This window comes from Periplaneta americana, chromosome 4, assembly GCF_040183065.1.
Source record: "Periplaneta americana isolate PAMFEO1 chromosome 4, P.americana_PAMFEO1_priV1, whole genome shotgun sequence".
NCBI classification, from domain to species: domain Eukaryota; kingdom Metazoa; phylum Arthropoda; class Insecta; order Blattodea; family Blattidae; genus Periplaneta; species Periplaneta americana.
In genome coordinates, this window is record NC_091120.1 from 145731124 (window position 1) to 145755294 (window position 24171).

Consider the following 24171-nt stretch of genomic DNA (forward strand, 5'->3'; position numbering starts at 1 on the left):
ACTATGAAATTCGCAACACATTTTTAGCTTCAGAATATTAGCTAATAAAAGAAATGATACTCCTGAATAGTTCATTCTTTATCTGTAATATTCTTCTACCCTTAAAACTCAAGAATGATGGTATTTTACAAACAACTTCAAATTAGTGTAACTCTGAAAGTATTGAGAATAGGATAAATGTTTATATGACATTTTTTGCTCAGAATGTCTTCGGAAATAAGCTCCGTAAGTGACGGTAAATCCTCGTGAATCATCCTATATATATATATATATATATATATATATATATAGCCTATATCCAACATAAATCTTGCCGCTAGAGAACTAATTCACCACGTCAACTATACCCGAAAATGCGTCTCCCACCACGTTTGTTAGGTGCGCAGCGCACGATTGAAACTTTCACAGTCGTGTACCCACATCCTTTCTATTTTGAACTGCATACGACGTTCGCAGTTTCTACTTCGTTCGACTCGATGACAACAATGTTTCTGTATTACACATTTTCGTTACCTACATCAAACTCCTACATATGTCACCTCTAAGAAACAATCGTATAGACCTAGTTCTACATTAAAAACGAATTCCATCACGGGAAAACAAAAGGCCTATTTGTGTTGAACCGTTTAGTGATGTTCAGTTTTCTGCTTAAGGAGCATCTTTATTCTCGTATTGATCCTGGATAATCTCGCAGTTGACACAGCCTCGTTAAATAACAGTTTAGAAACAACATTGCACAGGGTTCGAATACTGTCAGTACTTTTTTTTATCTTTACCCATTCAACTTGATCTGAACCTAATGTTAGTATTGCGATATTGCTTCGATTCTTTTTGCAATAAACCACGTGGTTTGCAGTGATACTTGAGCTCGACAGTACTGGTCTTCAGTATGTGTTTCAGACGTGAGTGAAGCTTTGTAGGAGGTGCGTCGGTTTCCAACGAATCTGCTTCGAAAACGAAAAGGTCATTGTGCTTGCACTAGCCACCAGCACCTGATTCTGAAGAAGAAAGTGAGTCTTAGAACTATTGCAAATAAACTATTTAGCATTGCTTATACTCAGGATATAATATAGTAATGTTTCACATACTTTAATTAGCTAATTAAGGATATATACAAGTATCAAATTTACATACGACTACAATAAATAGTCTATTTACATATTCATCGATACAATAAGTAGGCCTAACTTGTTACTTGCTGGACTCTTCGAAATTCAAACGATGTCATATTTGCATTCTATACTCACAATTAACTCGTGCATTTTCTCACGCTTTCCATTTTTAGCAAATTTTGAAGTACCTGTCTATCTTTGTTTTTTAACATTTTGTATAATTTTTATTAATAATATTTTCCAGTACTTGACGCATTATTATTATTATTATTATTATTATTATTATTATTATTATCATTATTATTATTATAAAATCTCCAAAATTTACAAATAATCCTATTATACTTAAGATGTGTTAGGGTTGCAATTACAAAAAAATAATAAACTAAACATAATATCATTCATTTATTTATTCATTTATTTAAACTTCACCACCAACAGCAGCAAGCTTCAAATTACAGGTGGCTTACATTGATATATATACAAAATACATAGTAAGAAAAAAACAAAACAAACAACACAAACGAAACAAAGAATGATACATAATAGATGCTAGAATATAATAATGCAGTTAATATAGTCCCAAATGTCAATATAATAATGCAAAATTATTTCAAAACTAGAGTAAAAAGCATTATAATACACTAATTCATAATTTAAGTATCCAAGGAAATATCTTTTTAATATTGTATGACTTTTTTAACTGTTAAACTGAAATCTAATTGAGAATCACAGTTTAAAAACAGAGTAATCTGTTGTAAGTATTACACATAACAAACAATGGATAGTTCTTGAAGGAAACAGTTCTAGGAACTGGAATGACAAAAGGTTGCCTATGACGTAATTCAGTTCTTTTTACATTGAACTGGAGGAATTTAAGAAAATCACAGTTATTCATTATACCATTAACAGTCTTATAGAGTAAAATTTGGTTATTTATTAATCGTCTAGATTCTAAAGTTTTATAATTAAATTGAAACAGTAACTGATTATACGAAATTTGCTTTTCATAAGACGACACGTGATGTTTTTTTAAAATATAAGTAACGTAAAAATCTTTTCTGTATCCTTTCTATTTGCATCTGATGGGACTGGAACTGAGGTGACCATAATACAGACGTCTCCAAAAGCGTACTCGCGAGTAAGCCCCTGAATGGAACCGAAGCCAGTACGTAATGAGCGCGCTCCGCCTCACCCATCCCCACCTGTACTGTATTCAATGTTTATGCGCAAACGAAGAGCAGTGGCGGACTGCCATTATCACTGTATTGGTCGGCGTGTTCCACCGTTTCACAATGTCTTCTAATCATGGACGTAGTACATTCAAGAATGAAAGGGAAGAGAAGTACTTTGTGTTAGTGGGAAGAATGTGAAATGCTTAATTTGTTCGAAAATTCTTAAGGGTGTGTTAAAATTCAACATGCGACGACAATACTCGACTCTTCACAAAGAATATTATACAATTACAGGCATGTTGGACATGTGAAAATAATTTATTTTGGAACTATCTGTATAACTGTTGGTTATACATAATAATCAGTATATTACAATACGTTTGCACTCACTTCCGCATGACATGCTTATAGTTTTTTGTTTAATTTTAGGTGAAATACTTAGGCCTACAAATATTTTTATAAATATAAAACAAGAAGATACAAACACAAATCATACACGTGTTCTCAGTCTCAAACAAAAAAGCTTCTTGCTAGCTATGTTCTAGCTTGGAATATTGGAAAATCAATGAAGCCCTTTACAGAAGCATCATTTGTAAAATCATGCATACAGGACGGTACTAAAATACTGTGTCCAGAACAAAGTCAAAGTTTAAGAAAATTAAATTGTTTCCAATTACATTTCAGAGAAGGAAATTCAAGATTATAAATGTAATTGAATCTGAAGTCGAAACCACAATTAACCAGTTTGTAACTTACTCACTTGCATTGGACGAAAGCACAGATAGAAATGACGAAGCTCACCTAGCCATTTTCATCCGAGGAGTTAATGAACATTTTACTGTGTCTGAATGTCTTCTAGATATAATTACAAAATACAACTGGAGACGATCTTTTCCAGCCACTGAAAGGCACCATAGAACAGAAGAGGTTGAATTTGCAATGGCTTGTGTCAATAGCAACAGACGGGGCTCCAGCTTCATATATGTCAAAATAATATACAAACGTATATTTCTTATTCTTTTGATGTTATTATTTTTAAACATAAGCAGACCGTTGCCGCGATCCCCCACTGATCGCTCCCATCTGTTGAGTTACGTCTCTCTTCCCCTTCTCTAGTCCTACAGTACACTGTGTTCGGCGGGCTGCATCGAGAGCACGAATGACGATACGCTTTTTGGAGACTTCTGCCATAATATATTACAGACGCATACTCTAGCTTACTCCTAACTAGAGTTTTATATAGAGTATGAATAGTATTTATATTTAAAAATTATTTTCTATTTCTGATTATACATCCTAATTATCTATATGCATCAATTACCACGTGATTTAAGTGCACGTTAACATAAGTTACGTGTAAAATAAATACCCAAATCCTTAAATGATTTTGCTCTAAGTAATTTCACACCATTGATTTCATACGAATTTTGAGCAATGTCTTATTTTTAGAATACGTCATAAAGCAACATTTATTAGGATTTAACAGAAGAAAATTGTCAGTACTTCATCTATAATATAGTCTGTACAAATCATGCTGTAGATCAAAGCGTCTTGTTGTTTGTCAATGACTTTATACAATTTAACATCATCAGCATATACAGTGCGTTCGTAGCTCGGCCGGACCGTTATAACCAGACTTCGTTGAATTGCCACACGCAGTATGTAATCAGGTTGCCGATGTACGGTAGTATAGAGGAGGTGAGCGACCGCCTGGTCTCGTAGTATAAGCAGTTCATGTTAAGAGTTGTGACCGGTCCAAATAGATGGAGCAGCTACAGCTAATGTATACCTATGTAAGCACTTGTTTCTGCATTGCTGTGGTTGGAATAGCCAAAGCTTAACATTTGTTCAGTGCAGACAAGAATTCAATCAAACATACTACAATGAGAGTGTTGCTGTTCCAAATAATTGCGCCTGGAATACCCTTAGGCCTACCCCCGCAGCCAGTCTTGACCCGTTGGGGAACGTGGTTGGATGCTGTTAATTATTATGCAGAACATCACGGAAAAATAATGAAGGCAATTGATGCATTGGATAGCACAGACAGTTCCGCCTGTTGCAGCTGTAAAATCATTGCCTTCTGAACAGCTATTGGAAGATATTCTGTTCACTGATTCTAATTTTAAAATCGTGTCCATAAGCATCATCCTGTTAGAACCGTCTAAACTAGAACTCTCAGAAGCCCTTAATATAGCGGATAAAGTATCACAAACCGTTATCCAAAATAACAATTCACTAATTTCAGAAAAAGTGAAATGTAAGTTGAGAAACATTATTGTTAAAAATTCTGCCTATTCACAACTTCGTATTATAAATTATGTACTATCAGGTCACGACAAGACGTCTGAAGTTGGTGTACTAAAAAGTGGTGACTTCCCGTTCTTCAAATATGCACCTACTACATCGTGTGATGTACATTTTCCCAATATGAAAACTGTTTGAGTGACCTTCGGAGGAGATTACTTTGCAGTCGCTCAAAATGTACGTAACCCTTCACTGCAATGCACATATTCAAGAATGATGTGAATATCTTACATTCAATTTTAAGAGTTAATATATCTCACTATAAAATAATTGTGTATTTACATGTTTAGAAATTTCCTACTTCAATGATCATTCATTATATTTCTTGAATGCAGGATACAGGTTTTATTGTAACCGCAGTATACTGCTCAGTGTTTACATTAGAGGCATACTCCATCCGTTGCACGTCCCCTTCTCATACAGTCTATACCGCGTGCGCAGTAAACCTTGCAATTCTGGTGGCAATTCCACGAAGTCTAGTTATAACATAACCTAAATAATATAAACAAGTGTTAGAAAAGTTTTAATTAGGGATGATGAAATAAAAAATAAACATGAATAATTTTAAAAGGGACAATGATTGAAAGTATAATGTTCAAATTTGAATGTTTTAGTGGCCCGGCCTAGCTACGAATGCACTGTAGTAAAAATTTAGAGTGCAAAACCTGCTTAGGTAAGTCAAATACGTGTATGATCTTTCAAATATATGACAAATTAAACTGAGAAAATACAGTATTTATAACAGTAAGGTCTAACAAACATTTTGAAAAAGGGGGAGAATGATATTGATGGCATCATGCCAGAAGGTCGTATCAACAAAACAACACCTTTACATTACAGCCATATAAATATAGAATAATTTTTCCTATCTTTGTTTACTAACAAGGTACATTCTTTGATCCTTTCTCATGCCCATTGTATAATCAGACGTTTGTTTTCAACATAAATAGTTTCTATTAAAATATTTCAATAACGCTGCATTCATTGACACGTCCTTCTAGCATGATGCCTCGATATGTAATGTTACATTCATATAAATGTGATGTTTGTTTATATGTTTCTCTTCAGAAAATTGGGGGAATTAAAGCAGAATAATGTAACAGTCTTTCGTTACATTTGAAGAGACAATAATTTTCGTTATTAATATGAAACCTTTGGAAGTAGGAACCAAATTTACCACGGCCTGATAAAAATAGAGTGAAAATGTATGAATGAATGAAGTGCATTTGTTGATACACAATTATACAAACTCGTGTATACAAGATCCTTCGCACGAGCCCGTATGGCCATTCGTGCTGTAACTATGCACAGTTTGCATTTTCAAAGAAAACAAAAATAATACTAATAATAATAAAATATTAAAACAACAATAATTGTTATTATTACTACTGTTATCATTAATTATCACAATTACAACTAATCTAACTTCACACCAAATTTCACAAAAATAATAAGAAATCAAATAAATGTAAGATATGAAAAAACACAGTGAAACACACACACACAGATATATATATATATATATATATATATATATATATATATATATATATATAAACAATTCAATTCCTTATTAAAATTGCAATAAATAATCCAAATAATAAATATAAAATTAAGACATATAAGGCATATACACACAATAAAAAACAAATAGAAAAAAACAATAAATACAAAAAAGTACATTATCCCCTAATTACCTTATTCGTTCAGTGTTTTATTTTATTTTATTGGGTTATTTTACGACGCTATATCAACATCTCAGGTTATTTAGCGTCTGAATGAAATGAAGTTGATAATGCCGGTGAAATGAGTCCGGGGTCCAGCACCGAAAGTTACCCAGCATTTGCTCGTATTGGGTTGAGGGAAAACTCCGGAAAAAACCTCAACCAGGTAACTTGCCCCGACCGGGATTCGAACCCAGACCACCTGGTTTCGCGGCCAGACATGCTGACCGTTACTCCACAGGTGTGGAACCGTTCAGTGATAATACTACTGATTGCAACATTAATAAATAACTTTTCCCCTTATTTACTCGACCCCCTCCCCTTCGGCCAGTTCTACCTTCAGCCGTCGAATTTTATGAAAAAGTAGTTGGGTGCCAGTAATTTATATTTAATCCGATCTGAAACCGTGGGAGAACTGCTCTCTTGTTAACTATCCTGAGGTAATATTTCTCCAGTGGTCAACCCACTTCTCTATCATGTGCTTTCTCAGTTGTTCTTTCATGAACAAGAAAGGACACTTGGGATAAGCAGTCTAAACTAGAAGATGCAAGCTGGTACACCCTGTCATTGCCGTGGGTTCAGCGTGTCCTCGTACCCATATTAGAGATGAGCATGCGCAGACCATGGTCCTCTAGCCGACTATCTGTACAACAACCGCGACGGTCTATGATCGCTACTATCGCTCTCGCGACAGGGACCGACCGTCCACGGACCTTGTACCCGCGGTCCCCGTGAACTCTTGCTTCAGTGTTCGTGCTCGATGCAACGAACTCTAGCCCACTGAGCCCGAGCAGTTGTACTCCCTTATGTCACTAGAGCAGCGGTGATCAAAACCCGAACGGCAGTGATTACACGCGAGAAACAGTTTAAGAAGTAAGGAGACGAGGGAGAGGTACGTGGTATGAAAACTGCAACCAGTGGTGGTTCATGCACTAACATTTATTTATTTATTTATTTATTTATTTATTTATTTATTTATTTATTTATTTATTTATTTATTTATTTATTTCTTTATTCTGGTGTAGTTAAGACCATCAGGCCTTCTCTTCCACAACACCAGGAATACAAATACAATAATAGAAATAATCAGAAAAAAAAATACACTATATACAAAGTAAAGCTACACAAGAAATAAAGAAAGAGAGAAAAAACACTATAAACAAAGTAAAGCCACACAAAAATATACACAGGTTGCAGTCACACAAACTTTAAATGAGTGATTAAGTATCATAATTAATTGTATCCTAACTAATTAATTAACATAAACAAGAAACTTGCAGTTTTAATCTAGATAAAAAAGAAAATGTGTAGACACATTAGGTCATCCTTGGTTTGTTTGTTTGTTTGCCTTCTGGACAACATCTGAATTTCATACTTTCTTTCGATGTTTGTTCATTGTTTTTCCTTTTTTTTTTTTTATTTTTTTTTTTTTTTAGCTTGATATGAGAATTTATTTCTTAAAATTTTTACATGTTTTATAATCTAAAGTGATACAATTTATACCATTACTATTTATATTATCTTGTAATAAAACATATTTTTAAAATGAACTCTAACCTCAACGATACCGTCGTAATAGAGACTGAAATTAAAAATCTGAAAAAAAAGTTCCAGTTTGTAATCCATTATTTACTGAAATTAAATATCTTTAAGCAGCCTTCCATTTCCCTCTGTACATGAATAATTCGTCTGCTATTTGTTAATATATTTATGTATAAATACTCAGTTGCCATCTTAAAAATCACCTATATGGTAAACACTCCACATAATTGTTTAATTATATATTGTGATTGAAAATCTATATTTTTATCTTTAATCTTTATCTACATATTTTTTTCATGTCCCCATTCATTACAACCATTATTGTGAATTGTATGTTATTCTGTGTCTATAGGCAAGCCTTGGAAGGTCAGATAGTAAAAAAGAAAAATAAAATATTCTTCTCACATCGGCATTAAATTTATCCAATATGTCTAATAGTAGCCAAATGTCATTTTTAGCCATTCATTTTCGTTTCTCTTTCATATAATACCATGGTTATACAGGGACATCATTTTATTTTTACTTGCATTTTTATTGTACCTACATTTCTGAATGTACTTCACTCCCACCCCTTCACTAATGTCCTTGCTCCCGTCAGACACACAAACTTACGGCCGCTGTTGTATTCGAAGTCTTCAAGCACTGAAGTAAACACTGCAGTGCATAGTGTGTTTCAGAAATATGGTTGCGTTTTCTATAGAAGAAAGAACCTATATTAATAATATCGTACTACAAAATTATATTCAAGAAACGATAAATTCAATTTCAGATAATATGATTCAAAATGTTTTTAATAACATGCGTAAAGAATTGAAGCCTGCATTGCAATGAACGGCAACCATTTTCAGCAACTTGTTTAAAAATTCAGATTAGCTAATTTTGAATTGAGGTGGCTAGAAGCAAAGGAATGCTAGTGACATTTGTAATAACATGAGTTAAGTGCATCCAGTGTAAGCTAAAGTATCTAAAATTTTAGTGGCAAAGGGATATTTTAATCGCATCACACATTAAAATTTAAATAAAAATTTCACTGATTTTACGAAAGCTTAAATATTTAAACCCCATTTCCTCAAAAGTAACTTAAGTGCACTTACAGCCCTTTACTTATAACCCCCTCAACTTAAATGCACTCTCTATATTGTATGTTAACATCAATAATTAATATGCTAAATAAAATAGACATTACATAACAAACATAGCCGCCTGAAAAGTTGAGTTTTTAAAAAATGTATTTTGATAAATTCCGTAAAAGTGATGATCAAATTGAAAACCGTAATATCGTATTTCCCTACAACATAAATGGATACACTACTTTTCTCTCCTCCTATACCTAGTAAAATGATTTGTTTACATATTGCACTAGTAACACCAAACTCCTGTAATGGAAGGGGGGCAACAGTGTTTTCGAGTATAGCCAGGTTAATGTTAAAAATGTTGGTAAAAATAAAGTGATGTCCTTGTATAAGGTTACGTACACGTTGGAGCGACGATAAACGATAAAAGAAGCAGCGATGCTATATCAGAGAGAATTGAAGCATGCATTGTCATTGAGGTGTGCATATTGGAGTAACGATAAAAGCGAAGATACACGATAAAAGGGACGAAAAAGAAAAAATCCATTTTCTTCGCTCTTGTCGCTTATATGATTTCTGATTAAGATAATATTAATCTGTATAATGACCGGTGGTTATCAATATATCCGAATAGTAATCGATTTATTATTATTTCGGCATATTAAATTAATTATCATGGATATTGACAAATTGATCAGCTGTGTATTTATTCGTGATACATTATGTGATCAGAAGAACCAATCACAACACAACGAATTTATACTAGCTTCGGGATGAGAAACGGGTTCAATTTTGTACGTATTTAAGTTTCATTAACCTTGAACCTAGCAGCTGATATTTCCATATATCTTCTTTCATTAAGTGGATGTATAGAATATCTTCTACTGATAGATCAAAATGTTCTCTTCCCGCGTCCTCGTTGCTCGGATATGAACACTTGATTCTTTAATAATGCCAAAGCGTCGCTAGGTCGTTTCTTTTATCGTTTATAGAGTACGTACTCTTAAATTTCTCTTTCATATAATACAATAGAAGGGGTAACAAAATTCCACGGCAGAAGCTATCACGACTTCCTAAATAATATAAATCAAGGTGATTCGAAACCAAAGATTACTAAAATGTCACTTTCATCCACTGGGCCGTGCCTCAGCGCGATTATCTAGTTCTGGAAACAGGATTAAACTCCTGATCGCGATCGGGACGGTGACACACTACAATCCGATCGCGATTAGGTCGATAATTTTACTGAGAAACTTGAAATTCTGAATAGATTATTGGTTGTTTCAATAACATTATCTGACAAAATTTGCTCCTAATGATCTGATCTAGGACTAGTGTCATTTAAGGCCGATTGTGTAAACCATTTAATCTTAGATCAGAAGTTAAATTGATCCTTGTTTCAGCTGAACTTGGAATTTTGTTTTGTATAATCTGAGATTAATTTGTCTCAAACTAAAGTCAACTTTGACTGAAGAAATTTCTCCGATTAAGTTAGATGATCCAAGTTCAGTTATTTCTTTTCTGTTTGAAATATACGGGTGACAGATTGTGCAAATAAAATATCCATTATTATTAATATTAATAGATATGTTAGGTGCATTTATATATATTTCTTTCAATTTCTTGCCTTAATACACAAACATTCTCATATTTTATATGGCTCTATCGTGTTCAGCAGTATCAAATAACATAACCTATAATTATATTATGTTTATAACAACCATTAATTATTAATGGATATGATAGATGCATTCAGAAATGTTCAATTAACTGTATTACTAAACGAAAATTGTCGTTTTATAAAGCTTTTTTATGTTTAGCAGTATCAAACACCATAACATGATAACAACTCGGAGAACAGTCAACCTTCTTCTTATTGTCCGCCATTATTTACATTGCACAAAAAAAAACAGTGTCTCCAACAGAGTGTAATACGGAAAGTCGCCAAAAAGTAGTTGTAAAGTCGCTAGATTTCTCATTATCAACAAAGAAAGCTTACATTTTGTCACTATGGGGTGCTAAAAAGGTAACTAAATCCCTATTTAAGCAATATAAAAGTTAAAAGAAATTGTTGTTGAAAAAGAGTTAAAGTCGCTAGATTGGCAACACTGAACAAACCTGTATAACATGGTACGCGCATCACGTATTTCACCTGTTTATGCGATGTTGCCAAATCCTTTTCATGTGAACTTAGATTGCATTTGAACCAAGGTGATTTGATCGCAGAAAAGTTTTATACAATAGAAGAAGTGTCTGAACTCGGTTCACTTTTCGATCTTCGATCAAAGTTGATCTTTAGTCAGGGAGTTTTATACAATCGAGCCTTAATGTTTCCTTGCATCCTGCACATGGATTAAAATCTATTTTTTTGTTTACTAGTGGCGAAAACTTGACAGTTCGTCATTCACCCATATGAGGCCAAGTTACAGACAGAGTCATTGCCCGGAATGCTCCATGTAGGCTTGTCTACGCTACACCCGTGATGAGATAAGATGATAATGGAGATTTGTTGGGATGCCACAGGGGATACGGAGCTCCCGGAGAAAACCGCTGTGCTATCTGGACCACGGGCTTGTCCAACACAAGTTATAAATCGGGGGCATGCCAGCGGTCAGCATGATTCCATGTTCAGCACTTAACCATTAGACCACTGTGACGGCTAAAATCCAAATGTATTAATATTTAAAACCAACTAAAAGAAACACAAAATAAATGCTTTGAAAACGTATAATTTGGGACCGAAGTTAATCCAGCAAGAATTTGTAGAAACATTGGCCTATTGCAACTTAGTTCTCACTGTTTTTGTCTTTCATATCATCGTAGATAACTTTGTAATAATATCAAGGCCTTTTACACACGAGTGGAAAAATTTCACCCTCGCAGTATGTGACAAGGTTAGTGAAGCCGAAGATCTTAAATCGTTTAAATATTTTCACATATTCCTCGGCTTCACGTCACTTACATATCTCAACTAACCCACTAACCTTGTCACATACCTTGTAAAAGGTTTTCAAACAGCTTCAGAGCAGAAGATAACTTGATTTTATGCCCACATTAGGACACAGACGACTAGCGCATGTGCAGTGAAGAGAACCGAGGGTGAGATTTATCCACTCGTAGTAAAAATCTATTCTATATCTATTATGTCGTGATTTTCGCGATCTCCATAAATACCCGGCCCTATTTATAGGCTACTTATCACTTGTGAGGTTCAGACCTGTCTTCGGACAGTTGACTAAACAACAACAACAACAACAATCCAGTACATATATATACAGAGTGGGTCATTATTACGTGTAAATACTTTGTGTGTGTATTGTAGAGGTGAAACTAAGACTAAAACGTTCTATACAACTTTTTCTCAAAACCTTTAATTCCAGAGTTCTAGTAGATGGCACCTATATCGCAGTAACTGCATAAGTATTACTATTCTCCCACACATTTGGTGTGGTATTGTGGGGACTCAGTTACTCGGACCTCGAGTTCTACCTCCGCGGTTGAATGGGGAAATCTACCGCGCATTCTTAGAACGCGAATTGCATGTTCTGCTACATGATATCCCTCTTGCAACGCGAGTGAACTTATGGTTTACGCACGATGGTGCTCCTGCGCATTACTGCCGCAACGTAAGGGCGTATCTCAATGCTGTGTATCCAGAACAATGGATCGGCCGCGCAGGGCCAACTCCTTGGCCAGCCAGATCACCGGACATGAACCCTCTGCACTTCTACCTTCGGGGCCGCCTGAAGTCGTTAGTGCATGTCTCTGCTGCACCTAACGTAAAAGTACTACAACAGCGAATTGAACATGCGTGTGGAATTGTTCGTGATGAGATGAACGGGCTGTGTAACGTTCAGAGATCACTAAGGCGGCGAGCACAGGTATGTCTTCAAGTTGAGGGACAGCACTTTGAACACGCATTACACTAAGAATTGTGCAAATGTGTAAAGTCTAGAATAAATTTCTTTACATTTTTTACTGTGTTTGGTTTTAGTTCACAAAACGTGCATAAGTAGACTGCCGAGGGTATGGGTTTAGTGACTTTGGTTGTTTTTGTACTGAAGTCCAAATGCACTGTACGAAAGTGATAATTAATTTACATTTGGTGTGTTATCCTTTCTTTGTTTGGGAGAGCAAGTTTCATGCAAAATGGCGTTAACTCTGGAATTAAAGATTTTGAGAAAAAGTTGTATAGAACGTTTTAGTCTTAGTTTCAGCTCTACATTACATACACACAATGTATTTACACGTAATAATGAATCATCCTGTATATATAATATTAGTTCGCATATTTAATACCTTATTCAAGTGCCAATCTTCGATGCTTTAATGCCTTTCTGCTTGCCCATCTTTAACGTTCTAAATGCCTACATGTCCTAGCTCGAGTTATAGGATCGGAAGATGTAGACTAATAGAAAATTACTGCATCGGTTGAAGAATGGTAACTATCAGGAATATTGATAAGAATATTAAGAAAAATCGGTTAAAGAATGTTGTTTGAGTAAAATATACTTTGATTTCACACCTATAAAATTATGCTTTAAAATCACATGTAATTCTTTAAAATTCTTTTCGCATTAAATTTTTATTTTAGTCTGGAGAGATAAATATCTCTTAAGTTTTCGGATGTGTTGTGAATTGCACCATATTCCCCATTAGAAGAAATCACTAATGTGTATAATCCACATTTATTCCCCCATTTTCTTGTGTGTAGTAGTCGATACTCCAATTAATGCTCATAAAGCTTCCGTTATAAGTCACATTTCTATTCCCAGGTGCCAAATATTGTCTTATAAGAAATATCACATCGGAAATGCAGATTTCCATCAGCGAAAACATACTCCTTCACCTGATCAATGTAATATGAAAGACAATCTTTACATTCATATATATTATTCAGATCGCTCCTGTGTTTATGTGGGATATGATATGCAGTGTTGACTTTGGTGGCATCTTCTTTCCACATTGTAAATACATATTTGTATTTCCTGACTCTTGTGGTATTTGTGCCAACATGCAACACAGTAAAAAGAAATGAATTATCCGTAGTCTTGAACACAAGAAGAAAAACATTGCTTTTATAAGTGACAGCTCTGCGCCAAGTGCAATTGGCTCGAAAATTATCGAGTCTGGCGAAAAATGTTCCACTAGGCTTACTACATAGAATAGGCATATGGATTTGTTCAATATGCTGACGGATATCGTCATCTATTCCTTCCCAAGAGCAATTCTCATTAAAAACCGCTTTGAAAGGACATCTGTACGATTTCCACATGCATACTTCGGTGTGTTTAGAAAGATTATCTATTCTTCGCGTTTGTGTGCAGCCAAATTTTTCATACGGACAAGGATAGCGAACTTTCTTAGTGAGATTCTCAGCTACAATATTTCTAGTTAACAGAACAAAGCTTTGGCATTTGGAACATGAAACACCTTTCTTCTTGCAAAGGTCACATACGCTGTGTCCACTCTGGCACACAAATATCGGTGGGAACATAATATTGTTGCAAATCGAACATTCCAACTCTGGCAGAAGTGCCTTAGAAAGTTCATCCATCTTCACTAATTATTGTATGTAGATCCTGAAACATAAAACCAGAAATGTTAAAATTGTATTCACTGTTGAATTACACACATATAATTGTAGATGACATAGGCAGGGATAGACAAAAAATTAAAATTTTCAAGTGCCAGTCCTCTTTTTCAGGAGCATCATATTCACCCATACAGAGCTAAGATGAAAACACATTTATTAAAATTAAAAAAATATATTAATTAATAAAACACATTAACTTACACACTCCAACTTTTTCCTAGGACTGCTTTGCTAACACTGCCTATTTTAATTGGGGCTTTGCCACCCCCACTTTGAAATTTCAACTGGCACCCCTATAATTGTATACTTATACTAGCCGTACCCGTGCGCTCCGCTGCACCCATTACAAATAAAGATATAAAGTAATTGCATAATTAAAATAGGACATTTTATCCAGGGAACATTCGTGTTTGATAGAAGGATAAATCGTTTAGTATGTTACTTAATTTAAATTGTATTAAAAAAAATTTAAATGCGATCATTTTGATCCAGAGATCACTCATTTGGTGGAATGACAATTCCTTTAACATTTTTCTTAATTGTTATTACATGCAACCATAGTTTAATGAAGATTGACATATCATTTAGTTTTAATGTGTATACTTTATATTACTTGCTATAGCATTATGTCCATTTAGAGAAACTACACTTTCCAATGGTGAAATAATAATTCATTATACAAATGGTTAATTAGCTTTCGATATTACTTCATACAAACACAGAAACATTCTCTGTATGCTATGTTTAATAGCTTTCGAGTGTTGTTGTCCAAGGCCCCTTATAGATGAAGTTATTTGTTTCCATTTCATTACAGGCCAATAGGTGGCATCGTTATTTTAATTTTAAAACTCAATTATCTCATTAAATATCAGTCCTATCAAACTTTTGCTGAGAATCAAACTTATCGGAAATCATTGTTAAAGAAACTTTTGTTATGTAATAGTTTTCACGAAAATCAATAATAAGGGAGATATTTCGATTTATTTAATTCAAGCCCGCTTATAACCCCCCTTTTAAGTAAAGTATTTTGAATGTCATATAGCCTAAAATCTAAGTTACAACGAACTTAATTTATATTCCAATTTGCATATAAATCGGTTCAGCCATTATCGCGTGAAAAGGTAACAAACATCCAGACAGACAGACAGACAGACAGACAGACAAACAAAAATTAAAAAAAGGAAGCGATTTTCGGTTTCAGGATGGTTAATTATACATGTTAGGACCAATAGCGAAAATTACCAGAAAAATTTCGGCTACAGATTTATTATTAGTATAGATATGAAAAAACATTCAATTGTTTGTACATCTCATTAATTTGTATTCACATTTTTTTGTTTTATATCGTCGTCTGCCAAACTGGATTGTTGTTATTGTTGATTAGAGCTGTAGAGAATAAAGCTACAAAAACTTAACTTATTGGGCATTTCATGTAATAGTTGTGTTTGTATATTAAATTGTTTTAAATGGTGTATACCCTTCAAGAGAGAACATAAATCATCATTATTGATTAAATTTAGGAAATTACACAAAATAAGCTATGTTTCCACCCTACAATTAACTGATAATAACAAAAATACAGGTTGCCAGGCGACGATATAAAACAAAAGATGCGAAAACAAATGAATAATGTGTAACAAACAAATGAATGCTCTTTCATATTTAAACATAAAAAATATAGGGGTGCCATTTAAAATTTCAAAGTGGGAGTGGCTGGGGTGGAGGGTGAAATTTAAAATGAAATTAAGCCTGGTTTCAGACTTCCCCCTCGACATCTAAATTGACGTGTTTTTTGTTTAAATTGAATTCAATTTAAATAATTAGTTATTTTGACTGGAAAGTTTTGAATATCTATTTATCTATTTATTTTTAATCAATATTATTTTTGTATAAACGTGGAGTATATTAAACAATTTAATCTTAGGTAATAGAAAATATATTTGTTACAGGCCGTATATGAAGCAGAATAGAGAGACATAGAAAACCGGAATCCAGACAAGTGACTGAGCATATTGTTACTTTCTCAGTCATCCACTCAACATAACCCATAGCGGTAAAAATTTGTTCACCAAGCCGATACCATCCACCTTAAGTTCATTGACAGGCAGCTGTCTGAGTCCTTGAGCGGTGTCCAGTATTTCCTTGTCACTTAGGACTTTGAAAGCCCAAATCCCTGGAGAAAGTCTATAAAGAAAGGGCCAAAAACCTCCAAACAGAATGACAAAACCCAAGCTACTCCTACAGATGAAGCGCGGTTTAGATAATTTACACACGGTACTCTAGAGTCAACTATACCGGTATTTTTATAGACACATTTATTTTTTAATTAACTAAAATATTTAGTGGCCCTAGCTGTGAGAATTACATACAAAATCAACACAGCCAATCATTCCAAACAACATTCCACACAGGAATAAAAATTCCACACAGTTTGGTAAGGCTGTTATACACCAGAAATGTCTATAGAATATTACTGAAGAAAGAAGTGAAATATTTATGAACGAGGCAGATGATGAAAGTTTCTTCTCTGATTAAAATCGCTAGGTTATACTCAATACAAGAATCAATGTACCAAGATTATTATATAGGCCTGTTTTTCAATAATGTAAGAAGATATAGCCACAGTCTAGTATATACATTCACGAAGCTTGAGTTGTGAGTGTGCTAGGAACAACAGACTGTGCCGGTACTATTTCGCTTTGTCTGTAATGAGGCGATATTAGCGATCCTAGTGGTTAGCAACTACGTATTGAGCTTCGTGACTGTATATACTAGACTGTGATATAGCCTAGTTGGGATGCATTTTTTGGGAACATTTCTCGAATATGCAAACCCACGTTCATCCAACGTTAATAACCGTAGGTTTTGCATTACGTAGAGTAATTATTATAAATGTTGTGTGCAACCTGCAAGCATAAATACGATTAGTTATGTACCTTAAAAAATCCCCGATTTTCTCGGTCTTCTCAGTGTCAGTGATAGTGAGTCACTATTTTCGGCCACCCTCTTAGCTGATGCAGCGACTAATACATCAACTCTCAAGATACTTGGAGTTTGGCGTTGAATTTCTCTTGCTGAAGAATAGATAGAAGATTCCACCTCAAATAAAAAGGAAATTGCAAACAATATTTTATGGAAAAAATAAAATCCTTTCAAGAAATTAAAGCTGTCTACAAACAATATAGGGATGAAAGCTGCTGGTCATACCGTATTTACTCTCCATTTTCCACTTTTTTAATGCAAAAAACTATTGGGGATCTTATATTCGCATCGGCCTGGTTGGCACACTTGGTATAGCGCTGGCTTTCTATGCCCGAGGTTGCGGGTTCAATCCCGGTCCTGGTTGATGCCATTTAAGTGTGCTTAACTGCGACAGGCTCATGTCAGTAGATTTACTGGCATGTAAAAGAACTCCTGCGGGACAAAATTCCGGTACACCGGCAATGCTGATATAACCTCAGCAGTCGTTAAATAAAACATAACATTTTAACATTTTCTTTCGCATATGTAAAAAACGTGTCTGAGATCAGGAGCATAGACAAGACTAATGGAGGAAATGCAAGAGAAGACATGATAAGAACGGGCAAAGAAACGAAGTGACTACCAAATATTAGTGATTGTGAGGACAGAATAGATAGCGCTTTTGGGAGGGTATTAAATGGCGAAATTGAGGACAGAATAGTGAGGAGGATGGAATTAGCGAGGAAGAAGAGTGCTAAAAAGTGAGTGCAAGAAAGTGAAGGGTGGCAAAAGTGGTAGAACAGGAATAGAAAAGAAAGTGTTAAGTGAAGACGATAGTGTAAGAGTGTAGTATGATAGACGTACAAACAATGAATAAAAGAAAATTAAAGTGAAAGAACATCTGAACAAATGTGAAGTGGAAGAGAGAGAAATTGTAGCCTAAGTGTAATTAAGTGAATTAGATATTTCATGTTTTTCAATGTTGTGGGTTGGGAGTAGTATCAGTGGTACTGTAACTGTAGGAGTATTATAGAAATAAATTTATGGAAAGAGGTAATAAAAGAGGAAACTTAGGAGTGAAGTGAAGAAAGATAGTTAAATACGTAAATAAATAGAGGACAGAATAGTAGGGAAATAGTAAGTGATGTATTGTAAAATAGAGAAAATAAACAAATTATTTTGGAGAAATAAAAATAAATAAATACTGAAAATAATGATTAAGAGTAGATAGAATACAATAAATAAATAATATAAATTATTAAGGAAGGGAATATGCAATATTTAACAGCAAGGCGAGAAATGGAAGGGAGACAGTTTAGATATGAGAGAGTGAACAGAATTTTTTTTATTTAATTGGGTTATTTTACGACGCTGTATCAACATCTAGGTTATTTAGCGTCTGAATGGTCTGAATGAAATGAAGGTGATAATGCCGGTGAAATGAGTCCGGGGTCCAGCACCGAAAGTTACCCAGCATTTGCTCGTATTGGGTTAAGGGAAAACCCCGGAAAAAACCTCAACCAGGTAACTTGCCCCGACCGGGATTCGAACCCGGGCCACCTGGTTTCGAGGCCAGACGCGCTGACCGTTACTCCACAGGTGTGGACTGAATAGAATATGATAGATAGGAAAGAATAGATAGCAATTCATTTAAAGCAGAAGAATAGGAAGTAACTTGGCAAATGAATATATTAGAAGAAAAGGGTGGTATGTATTAAAGGGATGGTGGATCGAAAAGCAGAAATGTGTAGATCCATCCTAACTATAAATTGTAAAGTTGGCTGACAAATATCGTATCATATAGGCCTATCATATGTAAAAGATAGTAACGAAATAAAGTTTTTGTAGTTACGTAACAGTAGTCATAAATATAGAAATTAGTTTTAAAAACGCCAAAATATTTTCTCCGTAAAGTCAGTCACATTCAATATACAGTAACTTCTCTCTCATCCGGACAGTAGGGTAGGTAATTATTATTGGCTACTCACAGTACAGTACCTGCCGTCTTCCTCCCCGCCATGTACTTTTTTTCTCCCCCTATTTGCAACCACGTCGTGCTTTCAGTAAATCACAGGTTGTGTGTGGAAGAAATTCACCATGCTTTCTAAGACATTTACTGATAAACGCTCGAAGTTTAGTTATTTTTAAAAGACAATTTGGATATTTTAAAGCGGCTGGATGAAGGGGAAACTATTTCTGATATCCCAAGAAGTACAATTCATGACTGGAAGAGTAATCGGGCTGCATTGGAAGAATATTGTGCATCCACGAGCTCTAATGACAAGCGCCGTACAGTGAAGCAGCCTAGTGTTTTCAAATACGATAAGGAACTGTTTCTATGGTTTCAAGAACAAAGAAGGAAAGGAACTCCAATATCTGGTCCGATTCTGAAAGAGAAATTGCTTGATATGCTTAAGAAATATGGAGGCGATAATTTTTCTGCTAGTGATCGGTAGTTGTCAATGTGGAGGGAAAAGTATGGTGTTAGTCCACTTGCAATTTGTGGAGAGAGGATGTCAGCTGATACCATTGCAGCTGAAGAATGTAAAACTACATTCCGAGATGTGGTGAGTAAACTAGAATTATCTCTCCAGCAGATATACAATTGTGACGAAACCGGTTTAAATATCAAATGTTTACCGAAAAGAACTTTAGAATCTACATCATACAAAACTGCGCCTGGTTTCAAAATCCAAAAAGAACGTGTGACTGAATTAGCTTGCTACAATGCATCAGGGGCAAATAAGCTTCCCTTGATGTTAATTGGAATAAATTAAAAATATGCTGATTGTAACTATTGTAATCGGTGATTTAATAACTGTATTATTCAAATGTTCACAAATATTTTCTTATCGTATTTACTCATATCAATTATGCAGATGATGGAGGGATAGTTAACTAATTTCCTTACCGTCCTGCAGTAAGGCGTGGCCTATGAAATCACGTGAATGCCGGACGACGAAGCGGACGGACAACATAGCAACGGATCACAGAGAATTTACTGTAAATATAAGTAACACAAAATAAGTGGCTCGCTTGTTATTCATTTTTATATTAACACCTGACAACGATCTCTTTCTCTTATTGCCTTTCGGAAGTACCTACGATATGAGAAACTCGATACCATCAGTATAAGAAGAAAGACAATTTGTCTCTCTGTTGTATATAATAATGGAAGAATTAACCAACGAAGAGTACTGTAGGCAGTTTGAGGATAAACAAAAAGAGATAATGTTCTCTTAGCGCGGAGACAATTTATTGTTGGGGAAGGACAATGGGACAGAGGATGGTTTCAGAAGCTTGCAATGTTTCCATGAGCATTTTTTTTATTTTATTGGGTTATCTTACGACGCTTTATTAACATCTAGGTTATTTAGCGTCTGAATGAACTGAAGGTGATAATGCCGGTGAAATGAATCCGGGGTCCAGCACCGAAAGTTATCCAGCATTTGCTCGTATTGGGTTGAGGGAAAACCCCGGAAAAACCTCAACCTGAGCATTTTTTATTGGTAATGTACACTACTGTGCAGGAACCCAGAGCTTGTATTGTACATATGTCGGAGAGGTTTATTATGCGAATATATTATATACGAGTACATTTTTGTCTTGAAGTAGAGGAGAGTCTATTGCAGGGCTTTCATTACAAAACTTCCCAGTCTAAATAACTAATTATTTAAATCGAATTCATTATAAACACAAAAACACGTCAATTTAGATATTGAGGAGGAATTCTGAAATCAGGCTTAATTCCGTTTTGGATTTCACTCCCATCTCCAGCCATCCCCACTTTGAAATTTCAAATGGCACCCCTATAACTTATCTTTAACTTATACTTAAATATGAAAGAGCATTCAATTGTTTATACACCTCTTTCATTTATTTTCGAATCTTTTGTTTTATATAGCCGCCTGGCAACAGTATTTTTGTTATTATCAGTTGATTGTAGGATGCAAACAAAGCTTATTATGTGTAATTTCCTAAATTTAATCAATAAGGATGATTTATGTTCTCTCTTGAAGGGTATACATCATTTTAAAATAATTTAATATACAACACAACTATTACATGGAATGCTCAATAAGTTTTTGTAGCTTTATTCTCTTCAGCTCTATTCAACAATAACGAAAATAGAGATTGCCAGGCGACGACAGAAAACAAAAGATGTGAAAACAAATGAATGAGTAGTATAAACAATTGAATACTCTTTCATATTTAAGTATAAAAATTTAGGGGTGTCATTTGAAATTTCAAAATGGGGGTCCCTAGGGGATGGAGGGTGAAATCTAAAATACAATTAATCCTGGTTTCAGACTTACCCCTCAATATCTACTGCAAATTGGAGTGTTTTTGTTTAAATTTAATTTAATTTAAATAGTTAGTAATTTAGACTGAAAAGTTTGAAATGAAAGCCCAGTATGTTAGAGGATCTTATAAGCGAGTGAATACGATATTCTAGTCTGTCAAGAGGAGAAAAAATATATGTTACATCTCCAAGTGTTCAATTTTCCAATTTGAATAATTATATTGTAAATACTAATAATATAATAAATACAGTAAATAGCTAAAAATTCAGCCGTTTGAACATTTCCAATTTTACACACCTGTACTTAAAAACGCCTATTTAAAGCACGGGTGCGTGAAAGAAAGTCACTCTGAAACTAGAATGAGAATAAAAAATTCACCATTTTAGTAAGGTTATCTTAAAAAAAGTTTTGTTAAACTGTAAGGGAAACACGCAATATTATCCCATTGTTTTTCATAGTTATGTATGAGGTAAATTTTTTTAAGCATTGAAAAATTAGGGACAGCTATAGATTAAAAAATTAAGCACATTATGCTTAAAGTGAGCAAGTAAAACCTTTTATTTTAAGAAAGGATCTTGTTTTTACTTACTTCTGCGTAGTGTTCCTGTTATTGGCAGGCAATCAGTTCGTGTTCTGAAGTGAACTGACTCGTCATTTAAGAATTCAAAACGTTCCAAAGTTAAACTTCAGATAAGAAGACAAAGTTTACTTGAGTGCGGCTCAAAGTTGAATCAGGTACAGGGAGACTATAATATTGTGGATATATCAAATGAGTAAATAAGTAAATATTACAGATAAAAGATTTTCAAAGTCCGAGTTGTTGCCATGCTTTCTATTTAACTTCACGTGTTGAAGTACAGCCGAAGGATGGAGGATTTTATATACCTGTATACAGGGTGTTTAAAAAATAAGGGGCATAATTTCAGGTATGTATTTCCCACATGTAGACAATCAAAATAGTTCATTACAACATGTGTCCGGAAATGCTTCATTTCCGAGTTATGGCCTTCACAACATTGAAATTCACCGGAACGTTTTTCTTTCCGCAGGTCGTTGTCATTACAGAAGATGTTCAAAATGTCCACCTCCTGCTTGAATACAGACCTCACATCGATGTCTCATTGACCTGCGAACACGATCCCAAACTCCACGAGTATTGCGTAGACTATGTCCTCAGAACATACCACAATTCGATTCCGAAGGGATTCCAAATCGGCACCAGAGACGAATAAACCAATGATTTTAAATGGCCCCACAAGTAGAAATCGAGAGGGTTCAGATCAGGTGAGCGTGGAGGCCAAGCAATTGGGCCACCTCTACTTATCCATCGATCAGGAAACCTTCGATCCAAGTATCGGCGAGCCGTACGACTGAAGTGTGCAGGAGCGCCATCATGCAAGAAGTGAATGTGTTGACGATTGATCAGTGGAGTGTCTTCTAAAACATGAGGTATGGTGTTTTCCAGGAAGTTTGTGTACGCCTGCCCCGTAAGTCTGTTTACAAGTACATGGGGTCCAACTAATCGATCACCAATGATACCGGCCCACATGTTGAGGGAGAACCGCACCTGGTGATGAGATGGAACAGTTGCACGTGGGTTTTCATACGCCCATACATGCTGATTGTGGAAATTTGTTATGCCATCTCGTGTGAACTGTGCTTCATCTGTAAATAATACTAAGGCAGGAAAGTTCGAATTTACACCACACTGCTGCAAGAACCACTGACACAACCTAACTCGTGCAGGGTAATCTGCTGGTGACAGGGCCTGTACACGTTGCAAATGATAAGGATACAATTCATACTCTTTCAACAGTCTCCAGACAGTCGTATGAGGAACATTAACTTGCAACGCTACCCTTTGTGTGCTGATAGAAGGAGTCATGTTTACAGCCTCCAGAATCTCCTCCTGTACTTGTGTAGTTGTAGATCTTGGTCGTCCCTTTCCCAAACCAGGAGAGTTAAATTTTCCATACTCGCACAGACGGTAATGGAGACGTACAAATGTCTTCCGATCTGGACATTGTCGCTGTGGGTACCTCTCCTGGTACAAACGACGAGCCAGCGCAGCATTGCCGTCCGCCTTACCGTAGGCCTACATGAAGTGTATCTCTGCCAGCTCTTGATTTGAATACATGTCGTACAGTCTAACGCCTACACAACACAGAATGTAACCTTCGCCTCGGAATGAACTGTCAGAGTGCCCTCTTAATGCCTCCTTTGACGGCAACGACCTGCGGAAAGAAAAACGTTCCGGTGAATTTCAATGTTGTGAAGGCCATAACTCGGAAATAAAGCATTTCCGGACACATGTTGTAATGAACTATTTTGATTGTCTACATGTGGGAAATACATACCTGAAATTATGCCCCGTATTTTT

At 35.1% G+C, this 24171-nt stretch overlaps 2 long non-coding RNA genes across 2 annotated transcripts in view; one reads left to right on the top strand and one right to left on the bottom strand.

Moving 5' to 3' along the window:
* Positions 1-908: 908 nt before the first annotated feature.
* Positions 909-24171, top strand: part of LOC138698268 (uncharacterized) — a 68122-nt gene continuing 44859 nt past the window's right edge. Inside the window, exon 1 of the long non-coding RNA XR_011331810.1 lies at positions 909-1010. This is a non-coding gene — a long non-coding RNA (uncharacterized lncRNA). The remainder of the gene's footprint in view (positions 1011-24171) is intronic.
* LOC138698884 (uncharacterized) lies at positions 12921-22423 on the bottom strand. Its single transcript, XR_011331980.1, has 3 exons — positions 22381-22423; positions 17463-17625; positions 12921-14512 (listed from the first exon to the last, which is right to left on the bottom strand). It is a non-coding gene; the product is annotated as an uncharacterized lncRNA (long non-coding RNA).